This window comes from Mercenaria mercenaria, chromosome 7 (genome assembly GCF_021730395.1).
Source record: "Mercenaria mercenaria strain notata chromosome 7, MADL_Memer_1, whole genome shotgun sequence".
Lineage (NCBI taxonomy): Eukaryota > Metazoa > Mollusca > Bivalvia > Venerida > Veneridae > Mercenaria > Mercenaria mercenaria.
Genome location: NC_069367.1, coordinates 46,505,152 through 46,523,726, shown reverse-complemented (window position 1 = coordinate 46,523,726; position 18,575 = coordinate 46,505,152).

The window sequence follows — 18,575 nt, the reverse complement described above, 5'->3', positions numbered from 1 at the left end:
TAAAATTTGGAAACAAATGGAAAATTTCAGTTAGATGCTATTATGTACTGTGAGTTAAAAAACATACAATCTCATTTTCATTTTTAATAAAGATTTTGTGATATCTGGTATCATGAGTACAAAACAGCATGCAGATTTCACAAGATAACTTATAATATTTACAGTTTTAGCACGTATTATTCTTCAGCAAGTTATAGAAATGTCGATCTGTTGTAAGAAAACACATGCTTACAAAATATACATATTTGCTCTTCTCTGTTCAAAATATTGCTTGTCCTCCATTTATCTTGAACTTCCATAAAGTGTAAATATTGACGAAGAAATTATATTTGAATTAGTCATAATTTCTAAAAGGTATTGCCTTTAATCATTGTTTACTTTATATAACAAATTGCATTTGTGAAACATTGTTCAAGCCTTCAAAGATAGCATCCGTGGAGTGCACTTATAGTTTTTTACGCATTTTGTTCAATTTGAAGCTTCAAAAATATTAAAAATATGGCTTTTCAGTGTATAGTGTCAAGTTTTAAACTCTCTTGAATTTACATATTATCATACAATGAATATCTTTTTATTGGCAGATATTTCACTGCATCAATTCATCACCCATACTTAATAAACTTCAGGTTTGCAAGAATACACTTAGGCCTAAAAAAAATTCTTCGTTTCCGGTAACATGCTAAAAAAAATTAGGGTAGGTAGGTCGGAAAATTCTTTTTTTGGAACTTTTTTTATTAAGGAAGACTTTTCGGAAATTATTTTTTTTGTCAAAAAATGATTACAAATAAGGGGGATATGCCTTTAGGGCATCAGTAAGTTGATTTCTAACATCACTGGCCATGTTTAACGCATAAAAAGTGCAGTTTTGCATCATTTTGTTAAAAAGTTGAAAAAAATATTCCCCAAGGCCATAAAAACATTTAGGGTCGGGCCACAAATTTAGGGTAGGTCGGGATACCGGAAACAAACAATTTTTTTACGCCTTATCAAATACCCATAAATGGTATCATCTATTCTACGTGTTTCATTATTTCTTGGAAACGAGTGATAAAGTTAAGTGTACGGGTGTATTTTGATTTTTTTTTTGAATCAACGAGTTTCCTTTAGTGCATTGCAAAAGAAAACATTTACAACTTGTAAACATTTTTGAAACAGCTCTATTTCTTCTGTATATCATTTAGTTTCAAATATCAACTCGCATCAACTCACAACCTAAGTTAAGTTTATGTCTGCCTCCTGGATTACGTAACGGTGCTTTTTAACTTAGTATAGCTCTTTGTGAAAAGATGGAATGGATCTTAAAGTATCCAGTGTAGAGCAACGATACATGTGATTTCTATATTGACAAAAGCCTGTATTACCCTCTTAACTGGATGTGGAGCGCTAAACACCATCTGAGAAATTTCCAGCGCTTGGGCTGGAATTAGAATATACCGTGCCTCAGAATTAACAGCCAAACCTGTTACTTTTGCCCCTTCCCCTTCCCCCCGCCACCCCCGCCTCTCTTATGATTAAGGTAAATGACTTCAAACCAGTTAACTAACATTAGTCCTTAAATGACCCTAATAAGTTGAAAGTATCACCAATAGAATTTACCCAGCAACTTGATTTTAATAAGTATGTGGTTGAACATATTATTATTCTTACTGTAAAATTGACCATTGTGTAACATTTCAACGTCGTAGGTTATCCAACTACTGCGCCATCGGTATGTGGCTCAGGCCAAGTATCGTTGTAATGTCAAATTTGCGTTTTTGCTTAAAGCAGCATAGGAAGAGCTGAGAGAAATAACCATGTCGGAAGTGTACCACCCTCGAGATTCTTTCTTGTTCTTTGTTTGACGATTGACATATTCAAAATATATATATTATCTCACTTCCAGCTGACTTCACCATATCAAAGATGTATAAAAACATATCTAACAGTTATTAAATCTTTCATTACACCAAAATAAATACCAAGATTACAGGAGAGTTTCCGTGATCAACTATTTAGGACTGTTTCCAAACATTGACTCATGTTTACAGTTATCGTCATTTCTCAGCAAGATAGGAATGAACAGGAAATATGAAAATGATTAACGATGGAAAAGAGAAAATTTTGTGCAAGGAAAGTTCTCTTTCATACATGCTGTTCAAGTAAAAAGATCAAGATGTTTAATCTAGGAAAATTATTACTGTTTCTGTTTATACCCCAATACCCCATCAAGTAACCCATGTTTTGTTTAACAAACTGCCATGTGCATAGAAATATTTCTAGAAATACAAAATCCGATAAATTGCACTGACATTAAGCATGCTGCATTACCTTATGGCCATATCAGAGTACCCTTGACAATTCATTCGAAAGAAAATTTAATATGTACTGGCGCCGGTGCCAAGATAAATATAATAACCAAAAGACGCACAAACTAATGAGACAAATAATCTGGTCACTAAAACATCGTAGATGCATTCATTTCTATGTATGTTTGTATATCTCAATACATTACGTTGTGATGTTATTATTTTGAACATGATAACAATCGATTCTGATTCAATTTGAGACACTTCCTCCGCTCTAACTTGATAGGCACAATAATAGTTTTGGTCAAAGCTCAGTATTTTGAATACGTCAAGTAGCAGACATTGATCGCAGTTTTTATTACTAAACAAAATTTGTCAAATCTGGAGGTGTGCCAATTAACTGTATGTGGGGTATTTATAAATTATTTATAGGTTAATTTCCTTTTACTAATTTTAGTGACCAAAAGAGACAAAGAGATTTATGTCTTGGAAATTAAGCACCTGCCTGAAATAATAAGATATAATTCTGTAAGAAGCAGGTGTTGTGAAGTAGAGAGTTACAGGAATTAGATTGTTATAATTTGGTTATTTGAAAGTAAAAACGTTCTGATGTTTCACTTGAGAATTGAAATCTGTTCTACTGAATAGTATAGAGGAATACAGGAATAAGAAGTGCATTGACATCTTTCAATGAAATTAATGATGACTGGTACAACTTAATATTCAACCATATGAGAGTGAAAAAGAGCCTGTCCCTCTTGCAGAAAAATCGTTTTTATTGGTACAACATAATATTCAACCTATTGGGGAGTGAAAAATATCTGGCCTCTCTTTCAGTCACTTAAGTTAACCTGTACAATATATTATCATTCAACCTTATTTTATACCCTACTGTAGTCAACGTAATCGTGTGTGGTACAACATCTGATTCAACTGTTTAAGAGTGGTCCCACCTGAGTAAATTTAATGGTATCTGGTGGTACAAAAGTGGACTTGTTGTGACATATGCACTCCCGTTTGTACTGCAAGGCTCTTTATCTTAATTCGTCTGGTATATTGTGGTGCTGGATGAGTCGTATAAATTCTCTCTACTTATAATAACTTGTAATGCGAAGGTGTATCGTCTCGACCTCACGTATTGAAAAATCAACTGTTTTGAATGTTTTGTTATATCTAATAATAATTTATAATGCAAGGTTATATCATCTCGACCTCACGAATTGGAAAGTCAACTGTTTTGAATTTAGTTCTATCGTTTAATGCACACTATCTCTATTAATCCGCAGTATCCGCGAGATCCTGGACTTGTTGTGACATATGCACGCTCACTTTTACTACGAGCCGCTTTGCCGTAATTGGTATACACATATCGATCTCTTTAGTATATAGATGTTGTGATCAGAAGTTGTCGTTGCTACTGCCACTATTTATTTTCATATCTGATAAATAATATTTAGAGTGTGTTATATATAATGTGTGCCCTTGCTATTATCACATAGTGGTTTTTCCTTTTAGATATTTCGTCTCTTTTATAAATTTACTGCAGCATTTTTAACCGTATTATTTTTTTATTTGAAGATTTGAAAAAGCCATCGAACATTATTAAAATAAACATAAATAGTACGTTTCGACACTTTTCAGTGCTTAAACGGATGCTATATCGAACCTTGGAGATTTCTAATGATCTGAAATTTGTTTTAAAGTCATAAAGCCTCAAAAGTTTAGGGAGGATTGAACAAATAAATTTAGATTTCACAGAAATATTCGTTATTCTTCCAAAGGATTCTTGGGTGATACACAGTAGTATAATCACATCAGTCATGGACATTTTAAGTGCAAAGGATTTGCATTTCTTGAAGAAAGAAAAAACTGGCAGCCATTTGTTTTATATTTAAGTCCTAGTCCGTGTTTAATGTTTTCATGAAAAGCTTACATTGATCAACAAAGAGACCTGTCATCATCTGTAACAATTCAGTCTTTCTGTAAAACAGATCTCGCTGAAAAATGCCTAACATTATCTTAATGATTCGATGGAACAACTCTATAAAATAGAAGAAGTGGAAACTCCACAGGTCGTTCAACACGACAAAAACGAAAATGTTGCTGGCTGGGTCTGATTGATGTTCATGTACGGTAGTGGAAATGCATGCTGCCGTCCGCGCCCTCTAGCCCCGGGTTGAGCAGAACTCAACATTTACACATGCTAAAAGTACAAAAAGCAATTTAGAGACATTCGCAGATGTATTCATACGGCGGTGCACATGGAAATCAAAGAAATTTCCAGTATTATTACTGTTTTCTTTGCTGTAATGAAATATTTTATAACTGTTTAGGTATATTCTCATATGTTTTCATACAGTAAAACCGTTGGAAGTATAGATACTAATTTCAGATATATCAGTGGTCATAGAAACTCCAAATGCGATTAAAACGGTGTATTCTACCAAAGTTAATTGCAGTTTTCTACTTCTATGGTCTAAAGCTGTTTGTTTTTCTACAGATCTTTATGTGTTTAATGACTACTGAATAACCGCAATTCTTCTTCTATTCAGTCAGACATTAGATAACCCCAAGCTGAGCCATTTGGTATTCAAATGTTTGCTGAATAACTTCCTAAAGCTCTACATTAGAAAGGATCCTTACAGGGTGAAGTAGCAACCTCTCCTCTGACATTAAATTAGACACTGAGAACTACTTTGCTTATCCCAAATAAAAGTAAGATAACTTACTATGGTGGCATCCTTTTCAGAAGTTATCTACTTTTACCACAAACGTATAACATTACCACTTAACATTCCGATTGATGAAAATAATTGAATTGTTATTGCACTGCTGTGAAACTGATCACACACAAGTGAGGTGTGGTATTGTATGAATAGAGCATGGAAGCATTCATTATTCATTAATAGTAATAATTTACTTAAGCAAGTGCTAGAGGAAAAACGAAACGTTCATCCATTTCTTTACCTCTTATGAACAATGTCAATGACAACGTGTTTTCTAGTATTTTTCTTGGTTGCATTGGTTCTATGCGTTGAATGATATTCTGACAGCTTTCATTCTGCGTAGGTGCTTGTACCAGCACTATTGTAAAGTTCAGGACGCAGATCAAGAAAATAGTAAACTTCAGGCCATTTTATACAAGTAATGCAGTAAAAGGCTCATAAAGCCTTTGTTTTTAATATTACTGGCACATTTTTTCGTCATGAACAAGGTATGTCTATTTCGTCTTAAATTTTATATTATAACACTTTTCTCATATCTTTGTGTTTCGGGTTTTATTTTTGCCTTTGTTTGTTACTAATGCATAGCAGGGGCTCAATTTTATAAACTAAAACTTTTCTCAGCAGTATTGATGCAACCTCAACACTTAGACTTGGTCTGGTGTCAACAAATAGGAGACCTCTATCTAGCACAAACAGTCTTTACTTTCAACCGGTCAGTCAGAACGTGATGGACAGTACCATCTAAAATCTCTATAGCATGAGGACTAGGTGGTTACCATCTTGAAGATTATTTTGATCTCTTGAATTTTCAAACTCAACGAAAAACTAACTTTAACGTCACTATAGAAATACCATGGATACAACACAATTCAGAAAATATCTCTTTTGGAGATACCCGCAAAGAATCAAAAGAATCACGGATATTTCCTTTTTTGTTCTTTGTGTTTCATGTTGAAATAAAGCCACTATATGAGAGTGTTAAATTCAACAATGGATAATTTGGTTAGCATTGATATTATGGTAGACATTTTAGCTAAAATAAAGGCATCAGTATTGGGCGAAAGAACACGTTAAAAAGAAGTGTAAAATAAAAGTTGCATGAGGTCGCTCGTCCCGCTTCTTGTATTAAAGTATTTGTAATCTTGAAAATCAAAAACATTTTTGTGGTCTAACATCACATTAAAAAATCATATATTTGAACAAGAGCTTGGAAGGAACGCTTGCAATTGAGCTAAGAATGACGTCACAAGAATTAATAACCGCTACACGTGTTTTTCATGCATTTGATGCTGAACAGTAGCAATATGAAAGCGACTAGGCTTTAGCAAAACACTAATCCTATAAGAAGTTTGCCTATGAGATACGGACGATACTGAGAAGGAATTCAGGAAATACCATGGATACAACACAATTCAGAAAATATCTCTTTTGGAGATACCCGCAAAGAATCACGGATATTTCTTTTTTTGTTCTTTGTGTTTCATGTTGAAATAAAGCCACTATATGAGAGTGTTAAATTCAACAATGGATAATTTGGTTAGCGTTGATATTATGGTAGACATTTTAGCTAAAATAAAGGCATCAGTATTGGGCGAAAGAACACGTTAAAAAGAAGTGTAAAATAAAAGTTGCATGAGGTCGCTCGTCCCGCTTCTTGTATTAAAGTATTTGTAATCTTGAAAATCAAAAACATTTTTGTGGTCTATAATCAGTTGCTTAAAATGATGAGTGTTCATTTATTTCATTTATAATGGCCGCCAATTTTAATTTGCCACGGACAATAATTGGCAAAAACGTCAAGTACTTCTACAAAAGCTTTGAACATTTAAATGGTACTGAATGATAGCCAATATCTACCATATAGCAGCCAACAACTTTCATCATTCTAGTCTTATTATTTTAATAAATATTGCTATTATAATATTCTGTTTCCCAATTGGAAATGGCCGATTTCCTATGGGAAACGGTCATTTCCCATGGGAAAATGGCTTTCCCATGGGACGGTGTTTTCCCATGGGAAACATTTGGGAAATCTTTCCCATCGGAATTTCCCATGGGAAAACCTAATTTTTTTATTTTCATATAAACTATTAGAAAAACATCATAGCTGTTTTATAAAAATACTTTTATAGCACTGGCTAGTTTATTTGTTTGAAAAAAAGATAATTTAGTTTTCCCAAGGGAAAGAATTCCTTTGGGAATCCCATAGGAAATTGTTCCCTTGGGAAAAGTTTCCCATGGGAATGCTTTCCAGTAGGAAACTGTTCCCAAGGGAAGCGTTTCCCATGGGAATGCGTTCCAATAGGAAATATTTTCTGTACGAATTTTTTCGCTAGTGAAGAGTTATGCAAAAAAAATGTAGCCAGCCTGCTTAGTTCAAAAGTGACAGCGCAAATCTACAGATCGCGTGGTCGTGAGATCGGTCCTCGGGCGAGGCGCCATCCGCACTATCTTCTCCATGACGATTTGATTATAGACATTGTGTCTAAAAGCGGAAGTGTTATAAATTTAATCCTTTTTAGGTTTGCTAAATAAAATAAATCGTTGACGCTTAAAGATATAAATTTTCTATTGGGGTAAAATACACTTTCACTTTCAAAAATGACCTTTTGGGCTAGTTCATATACTAAGATTGATCTGGTAGTCGGATCATCTCGGCTGATGATTCACTTTAGAAAATCTAACAAAGAATGCACAGTGCATAACGTGTAGGTTCGAACTCATGATGATTTTTTAGAGTATAAGCAATTATAATTCAATTAATACGTATCATATTATATTGTTTTGAATACTATATTCGAACCCATACCTACAAAAAAGACATGGTGTTCGGCGTTCAGTCTAAATCACTGCAACAAGTTTAGTACATTAGATTGGTTAATGTCATTTTAAGTATAAAACATGTATTCAGATAACTATAGCACCCTTAGTTACACAATTTGAATAAAATAATAAAATGAAAGGCTCTATGGGAAGAATTTTTATCACAGGCAAGATTTGTTATGCTGAAACATCAAAATTTCTTCTTTCTTTGTAGGGATAACGCATGTTTTTCGTGTTGCAACATATGCAGAATCCCGATGGGTTCTAAAGATGTTATTACACGAAATGGACATGAGTTAAAACTATTTAAGCATACAGCGCATAAACGAATGCAGAATGAATATATAAACTCTACCTCAACGTAATTTAATTTCAATGAAATGCGCAGGGATATCTGTTGATTTTTTTCACGTTGACGTTATTTCCATTGAAATATAAATCCGTTATGGGCCGTAATACCTTAGCGCTTTACCACGGAACGGGCATATATTAGAATGTTTTATAACAGCACGTGAATCTCTCTGTTAACACATGTTTTATGCTAGAATATCTACGAGCGACCAAGTAAATCCGAATTAAAATGACGCTGACGTCAGAACTATATTACACTAGTTTATTTGTGGCTTTATTTCATTCACACGACGTCAAACCATCAATAACAAGAGCTGTCGGAGGACAGCAGCGCTCGACTATTTAACAGCCTTGTCGCTTGAATGAATAAGAAAGTCGAAAAAGGGGCATAATTTAGTAAAAAAGTAAAATAGGGTTATGGAACCTGCATAGTGCTTATCAGCTCATGACAGTGGACAAGTGTATGAAGTTTCAATCCATTCCCATTAGTGGGTACTGAGATACCAGCTTACATATAAGAATTTAACCCAAAAACTCCTAAGTTCAAAAAGGGGCATAATTTTGTAAAATGCAAAGTTGAGTTGTTGACCCTTTGCACTGCATGTCATATCATGACAGTGAACTAGTGTGTGAAGTTTCAATCCTTTCCCATTGGTGGATACTGAGATACCAGCTTACATACAAAAACTTAACCAAAAATTTCTATGCTGAAAAAGGGGCATAATTTTGTAAAAAAGCAAAATAAAGTTATGAGACCTGCTTTGTGCATGTCAGATCATGACAGTGAACAAGTGTGTGAAGTTTCAATCCATTCCCATTAGGGAGTATTGAGATACCAGCTTACATACAAAACCTTAACCAAAAAATTCTAAGTCGAAAAAGGGGCATAATTTTGTAAAAAAGCAAAATGGAGTTATGGAACCTGTGCAATGTAAGTCAGTTTATCACAGTAAATAAGTGTGTGAAGTTTCAATCTATTCCCACAAGTGGTTACTGAGATACCAGCTTACATACAAAACCTTAACCAAAAATTTTTAAGTCAAAAAAGGGGCATAATTTTGTAAAAAAGCAAAACAGAGTTATGGAACCTGTGCAGTGTAAGTCAGTTTATCACAGTGAATAAGTGTGTGAAGTTTCAATCCATTCCCACAAGTGGTTGCTGAGATACCAGCTTACATACAAAAACTTAACCAAATCGGGACGCGGACGCCGACGCGGACGCCGACGCATGGGCGAGTCCAATAGCTCTACTATTCAATGAATAGTCGAGCTAAAAATGTATGTGTAATTGCAAATGTGTAGGTACATACTTCTAGCATTTTTCTGCTTCCGAGGGATTCTGAAGATGTTATAAAACGAAATGAACATGCGCTAACGATATTCTGGCATAAAGCGCACAATACTAGTACATTGTAAATGAATACACTCTACCTCAGCGTCATTAAATTTTAATAAATACGCAGGTATATCTGCGTTGTTTTTTCACGTTGACGATGCTTAAATTTATAAACAAATACATATCTTAAACATACCACGGTAAGTACGCACGCATAGAATGTGTGTTCTTGCCTACCCAGAGGGGAAAGTATACATTTGTCCGGGCACGCGCCGGGGACAGATATTCCTGTCTTTCCCTAGGGAAAACTCTTGTCTGAAATAGCGCGCACTAGGGTGACGTCACATAGTACTGGCACTATTGTGATGTCACAAAACTATATAAATGAAAGCTATCAGAAAATATTTAAATCCACTTGTCTCCACGATCTATTTTGAACGTGATAGGCAAGAAAAATGATCTAACATGTTGCCTGTATAAGACAGCTGTTTCCCCAACCCTCGGGACAGCTTGGATAAAAAAACTCGCTAACGCTCGGTTTTCCATTCTACACTGTCCCTCGGGTACTGAAAACCCCGTCTAACACAGATGGGCATGTAAGATTCTTATATTCTTGCCTTCCTAGCAGGGAAAGTATACATTTGTTCGAGCACGTGCCAGGGATAGAGAGATTATATTCCTGTCTTTCCCTAGGGAAAAACTTTGTCTAAAATAGCGTGCACTTTGGTGAGGTCACATAGCACTGGCACTATTATGACGTCATTAGCTATAGATCTATTAACAATATCAGTTAATCATGGAAGGCAAGAAAAACACACATATCTCCAGAATCACAACAAATGCAAACAGAAAACTAGGTTTCATCAAACGTAACATCAAAACGAAACACGAAAGCATCAAAACTCTAGCATACAAAACATTGGTCAGACCGCAGCTTGAATACGCCTCATGTGCATGGTCACCACATACACAGGTCAACATTCACAAGCTGGAAATGGTCCAGCGACGCACAATCAGATGGGTCAAGAATGATTATTCCCGTTATTCCAGTGTAACACAAATGCAAAATACCCTTGACTGGCGCACGCTTGAAAACAGACGTCTAGACTCTAAGCTTGTCATGTTCTATAAGATACATCATGGCCTTGAAGCCATCTCCCTCCCCAATTACTTACAGGCCCCTACCAGGTTTACTAGGCACATGCATCCCTTAAGCCTTCGTCAGGTCCAAGTCAATTCAGATTACTTGAAATATTCCTTTTCCCCACACACTGCAGTCTTGTGGAACGGGTTACCATCAAATACTGCAACCATGCCTGACCTTGAGTCCTTCAAACAGGCAGTGGCCCAGCTCAGTTACTAAGTAAACTGCAATTGTTTTTATCCTTTTATTCTATCCTTTTTAACAATTTAACAGCATCCATCACTTTCACATTCTTACTATTGCTGAAAGAACTGTCTTTCAGTTTTTATTCTTCTATTCTGTACTAATCACCGACACGCACCCTGCCCATAATACTCGCGAGAGGTGTGAGGCAGTATAAAGAGATAGATAAATCATCTAACATGTCTGTTTTCACCCCGGTGGACACGGCATGCAATTGCTGCAAGACAGAGCCCCGGCCCATACCGCTTGTACGACACAGACATTGCTGCAACAACAGAACGTGCGGCAGCTGCCTTTCCTGCCTAAGTCACCAGTTCTCAATGTTATTGAGCACCTGTGGGACGAGCTGAATAGGTGAGTACGGAACCGTTGTCCCTCCAAATCTCCCTGAGCTGCAACAGGCCTTTGTGCAGCGATTGAGGAATATTCCCCAATTGGTCATCCGGAACTACGTGCTGTCAATGAGGCAGAGGTGTATGTATGTTGTGAGAGCAATGGGAGGACACATCGAAATCCGTTCAAATTTTGAATATAAATAATTTAACACATTAGATTTACTGAATCACAGAACAGTTTTTAAATCCGAATAAATAATTCGTGTGTCCTCCCATTGCTCTCACAACTTACACCTCTCTCTCATTCAGACTCACAAATAATGGAACTACATGACATTATATAGGCACCGGGATAGAAATGACCCAAAGTGTAGCTGGAAGTAAATAAGCAAATACGTATCTTTGTTGGGACGATTTAAACTCGTCAGCACCCTACCCAATTTCTGCTGAAGTGTGGGTAGTAAGATCCAAGCATACCCGGTTTCTGTCCTGCCATATTATTCTGAATAATGCAAACTACGCTATTCGTAAAGTGTTTTTCATCAGACATATTTCATCTGAATAATATTCCAATGATAACTTGGGAGGTATTATATTTCCAGCAAAACAGTGCTTATCGAGCTGTTGTTTCTTTTGTAAACCTTTTAATAGCCTCAGAAGCCCACCAGCAGACTAATTTGTGTAAAAAAATGGAATGAATCGTATAAATTGCCAAGCTTTGAATATATTTTCCAAGACATTCTGGAGTCAAGTCTCAGACAATATAGTTATCATGGTTATTGTGTCTAGCATTCTACCGGTAAATTAGTTGTAATTTACACTAAACAGTCATAACAGGGACTTGATAGTTTCCCGTTTGGCCCTAATCATCTAAAATGATTTTAACATCTAAAAAATTGAAAATAAATGTTGTCAGATGTTCATTTATCACACACCACATGTTATATTAGATTTCTTTTTACATTTGCATGGGGAAATTTAGTTAATCATTTAAACCACTAGAAGAAAGTTGTTCCTATAGAGCCCAGCATTCATTTTAAGCGCATTATCTATGGAAATTGACTATTCCTGAGAGAATGATACTGTAACACAGACATTAGGCGTCGATTTCAATACCGACGATGCTTTTCGTATGAATTACAAGGGTTCATGTCGGTCGCAGGTAAACTGAAAAATGTTTGAAACATTCTCCAGATAAAGGGTTTTTCTATGATCATGGGTAAGTATTATAGTTGCTTTAAAAAGTGTATTATACCACACCAAGATCAGAGCAAACAAAAACAAAACATCAATTCCCAACGGATCTGTTTTAGTGTTTATTTATGAAATTAAAAAAAATCATTGAAACTATTGATGTGAACACACAAACATGTAATTAAACATGGGGACATTTTACAACAGCAAAAAAGTGAATACTTTTATAAGTCTGCTACTTAATGCTTAAAAGCTTGGGCGTCAAGCCGGGGTAAGAGGGGTGACCAAAATACAAGATATAGCTTTTCTATAGTTAGGCACAGATATATTTTTATGGATTGGCAGGTATCACAAATAATGTTGATCAAATAACAGTCTTCTTAGATGTGTGAAATGATCAAAACTTCAAAACTATGTATAATATTATCATATGATGTAAGTACAAATACCTTTATAAGTTAACAATCATTAAGAAGTTAACGTAACACAGCAATTTGGTTTGTGTATTTATGTTGTCTTTTTGTCCAAACATTACACTTTCTCATACAACTAATGCGAAATGCCTTTATTCCAGGTGCAATGCGTAAAGAGCATTTAAACACTTGTTTTAACTAAAGTTTATCATGTTACGTTTAATTATCACATTTAGCTAACAAATATCCCTCTCTTAAAACAACGCATCTCTTGAGCAATTCCCTCCTTTGAATAGTGTTATGCATACACATTTTCAATTTAGTTATTCCTTCATAAAATTAACAATTTCCACTGTGTTGAAACAGAGTAAATCACCTCCCTTTACAAAACAATACATAAAACAGCTTCTTTATCTAGGGTATCAATAACAAGAAACCCTTGTTTCTGACAGTGTAAACGTTAGACTAGCATGTTAGTTACCTGTAAATCTTGATTTGTTCTATGAATAGGTTAACTGAATTAATATTTTACACAAGAGTTGGAAAAATAATTAAATGAAAAATTATTAGTGACGTAAAACACTCTATGACACGCTTATTACTGTAGTTATTTATGTAACATGGTTTGCACACTTTCATGAAAACATATACATTTTGTTTTTTAAATGTTGTTGATCACTAAGACATTTGTCTAACAAGAAACGCGGCAATGCCACGAAACCAGGTTTTCAACACTTTTCATAAGAATAAACAAGAGTGCCAGAATGTCACAATATACGCCCGTCACAGCAAATTTCTTTACTCTAGCACCTGTATTTGCAGATGTAATTTTAATTTTGTGGTTGTTTAGTATTCATTGTAATTCTTTTGTTTTTCTAAGTCAAAAAAAAACTCCTTACCAGGTAGAGATACCTTAAAATACACCTAAAATTAGAAAGTAACAACTATGTTGTACCACAGAAAAGTGGTCTTGGATTTTCCCTACGGTCAATTATAAAAAAGTTACAATATAAGTTATTTATAGTAACAACTAAGGGAAGTTAATCTTAAAAAAAAAAAAAAAAAAAAAAAAAAATACAAAAAAAAAAAATTGTAAGTCCACACAGAAATCCTTACCAGGTAGAGATTGGTCAAAATACACCTCAAAATTGAATGTAACATGCATGTTGTACTACAGAAAAGTGGTCTCGATTTTTCCCTACGTCTAGTAATGAAAAAATTACAATATAAGCTATTTATAGTAACAACAAAGGGAAGTAATTCTAAAGAAGGGAACTGCGCAAGACACTTCGTCTCATGATGGTGTATAATTGTGCCAAGTTACATCAAAATCCCTCTATGCATGAAGAAGATATGATCCGGACAAAGTTCTCATTCTTGTATCATTTGACCTCTAAGTGTGACCTTGACCTTAGACCTAGGGACCTGGTTCTTGCGCATGACACTTCGTCTCATGATGGTGAACAATTGTGCCAACTTTCATCAAAATCCCTCCATGCATGTAGAAGATGTGCTAACCCTAACCCTAACCTAACCCTAACCCTATTTTAAGTAACAATGACCTTGACCTTGATCCCAGAAACCCCAAAATCAATCCCAAGCTACAACTTTATATAAGTTTTCTATACACCAAGTTTCATCATGATAGCTCATTCTTAAGTTAAGTTATTGACCGGAAACCCTTTTTCTATTTTAAGTAGCAGTGACCTTGACCTTGACCCCAGAAACCCCAAAATCAATCCCAGCCTTTGTCTTGATATAAGCTACATACATACCAAGTTTTATTCAAATATCTTTACCGAAGCAACAGTTATTGACCGGAAACACCAGTTTGATGCCGCCGCCGCCGCCGCCGCCCGCCCGCCCGCCCGCCCGACCGACATCTACCCCAATCTAATAACTCAGGGTTTCGTTGAAAACCTGGTTAACTAGAACAAAGTACTGTTCTTGTAATAACATTTATTAAAGAAGACCAAAATTGCGTCTCAAGGAACATCCACCAGTCAACTGGATTGCATTAAATATTTTATCGTTGGATATTCCAAATAGTAGGACGTTTCGGGACAGCGTGATTACTTTTGACTGCCGCTGTCCCGTCACGTCTGAACTTATTCTGTATATTTCTTTTAGGAATTCCCCAAAGAAATCCGTTGTAAACGTTTTCTGTTACCCATGTTCAATGTATTTGTAATGATTACATCTCTTATAATGAATTTATGTTGACATTAAAGAATAACAATTGCCTTGGTGATATTTTTTGGAATGTATGATTAGTGTTTTGTGTCATCGGCAGTCCGCTGTGTATTGAAACTGGTGTCGGGGTAGATATCTCCTCGCCACTGTTCACATGATATTTCCGAAGATTTAAGTCTCTTATTTAAAATTATAAAATAGAAAAAGATGAAACTCCACAGGTCATTCAACACGACAAAAACATAATATAATAAAATCTGTAAAAAGATCCTTTGGAAGCATATTCAACCTATTTGAAGTTCCTACATGAATATCAATGTTTATGCTTCATTTATTTGAGCAATTAAGTTATGATTTCTTTTATATTTTTCAATGTTTTCGCTTTCCTAGCAGTAAAATGCAGATACAGGTAAGGCTTAGAGGGATGACAACTATAAGATAATAAAATATCAGATCATAAAATAAGTCATTCCGATAAGGCTAATGAGTAAGTCTAACCAGTAAATAGTTGAAAAATATTAGTTACATAATCATTTACTGTAATATATAATTTATTCTGCCGGGAACTAATATAAAGGCTCCCATTTTAAAAATATAACAATTACACAAAATCCTACAGGATCTTATAGTTTTCACTCTATGAGACATAAATATATGTACAGGAGAAATAAACTTTTAATTTCAAACTCAGTACTATATCAACAGCGTTTAATCTCTATTTTGAAAAACCAACATTCAATCGGTTTATTAGAAGTAATAACCTTTAAATTAATGAAAGCAACGTGTATTTAAAATGTTTTATACTGTTCAGCACCTTGTACACGTTGCCTCATGATGGGAAATAAAATTGATAATATGTTCATTAATTGCTAATTGATACATAAAGAAGGCATTTTTCAGAATATCTCGATATAATCAAGTGAAAATTCTAAGTGATTGTGAGATAATAAGTCTGTGATGAGGTAATAATGTGATAAAGATATCGAAACACGTTTTTGATCTCCAAAGAAGTGTGTTGAAATGAATGAAAACATAGAAGAATCTGGAAACCAAGTTGTTTTCAGTTGATATACTAGTATGCAGAGTTATTACACTCCTAGGTATAGGAACTACACTGGAGTCACGCTTGTCGGTATATCAGGGTATCAATCTTTCCTTTCCGAGAGCATCACGTCGAAAAAGTTTAATGTGTTTTCTAATAACAACTCAGAAGTGTTCAAATGTTCACCATCATAATACATAATACACTGATGATCAGGTCAAATTCTCAATGTCAAATACTTACTCAAAACAATACAAACGAGAACAAGGGTGTCATGAAATACAAATTTCTCAGAAATGTTACATACCGATTCCAAGTGTTATGCCAAGAGGTCATAATATTCCGTGCTAACTAGATAAAAAAATTTATTACCTGGAGTTTCAAAGCAGAAGAAGGGACAATATTACAGAACAATAAAAATTTCAACAACATACAAGTTATTGGTGATGATAACAACAAACACAAATTAAACAATAACATCATCAGAACTTCAAAATCGTCTTACTGAAGTTCATAAACCTCATCGTAAATACCAGTTCACAATTTAAAAACACATATACACATAATTTGTAATCTACAGTTTAATTGATAAAGCATACTATGAAATTGGATTTGTAAGGCACAGCAGGCAGTCTGGCAAGAACCATTAAGGTATTTCTTTTCTGAAAATGATATTCACAGAAATCGCTCCAACCCCTTCCATCAGGACCAAACTAAACACCTTGTAGATCTTATATAAACCTATCATTGACTTGTAAAAGTTTTGAAGTATAAATAAGATACAGGGCTAATTGCCTAGAAACAAATAATAAATACATGTATTAACTAAATGGAATTCCATTCTGAGCAACAATCTTTTTTCATTCTTCCACGTGACATTATTCTATAAAGGTTGCACTGTGATATAAGACTGTTCTTAAGAAAAAGTATTAATAATTTGCTTTTAAGCCCTTAGCTTTGACAACTACAGTGTGTTTATCAAAAAGTCACGTCACTATATGGTCACACGGAAACAGTGATATTACCGTGATAGAAGGACATTACCTTATTTTATAATGATCATGTCGTCTGTGTTGCTTGGCATATTTATTTGAATACCTGATGAAAATTTCACTTCTACAAAGACCAGTCAAGCAGGTCGCTTGTGAACGATTTATATCGAAATAAACAAGTCATTGTCTCCAGTATATTGGACTTCATGCAATTGTTAAATACAAACAAAGACAAATATCAAACAGGGAATGCCACGTACCAAAATCGCAGCCTCCCCAAAACGAAACCTACAGCACGCAGACGTGCACACCACAAACACACACAAACATACACGTGCACACACACAAAGCCAACACACTAGGACAAAACGAACAAACAAAGGAACACAAACACATACACACACAAAGCCTACACAAGAGGACAAAACGAACAAACAAAGGAACACAGTGGGGCACCGCCTTGGAACGGTCAGTGGCAAAAAACACCACTGGGGAGCTTAAACCGGTTTATGGTGCGCACCCAACCTCACTCTTACCCCCATCATGTTCCAAAGACACGGGACAGTGTAAATAAAAGTAATCCCCTCCAGGTGAATCTCTAACACACGTAATGGAAACAAAAAGACATGGCATGTAAAACACAAAAATGCTCGTGTATAAAAATATAAAAAGCAAACCTTTAGAACTCAATGCCTTTTCAGAAGACAGAGCAACAAGAGAAACACCCTTAAGGGCCAACGAAACAGGCCAGAAGACAAAGGTTGTTCAATAAAATTACGTAGACTGGCTCTACAACTGTGTCCGCTTTATGTGAGATTTGGTATAACCAGTACCGTTATAACCAGTAACATGTCCGTCTGCCATTGTAATTATTAAAGCAGAATGACATCAAAAAGTACAAAACAGATATTATTTAATAACCATAGCAACGCCCTTGTGGCGCAGTCGACGCCTTGACGTTTTACATGTAAAAACATCAGTAACTTCAAATAAAATTACATAGCTTTTTGCTATAAACATTTTTGGCTAGGGGGAAGTCATACGTGGTCTTACATAGAAATGGTGGCGCAAAAATATCTATAAATCTTGGCAAAACATTAAATAGTGCAAACACTTTGGAAAACACTTACAGATAGTCTTGAATTACTACAGAAACTAGAAGTTTTCGTTGACCTATCTTAAAAGATAGCTCAATTATCCATCAGCATTAGTTTTCATAATTTGATAAGACGTAATACACCTATTTATAGATTGTTTTATGATTTCCAATGAAGTAAATGACAAAAGAAATCCAAAAAAGTGATTGGCAGTCCAGTTTCTTCGTGCTTCAGTCAAATGTATGTTTATTTCAACCGACAGTGATATCTTTTTGAATATGAAAATTCTTATCCTTCAAATGATACATTGAGTTTTCATCAGCAAAGTTATTCATTATATTTTCAATAGATTAAAAAACAAATGAATACCAGAAATGTGAACAAAGTTGACGTGAAGACGT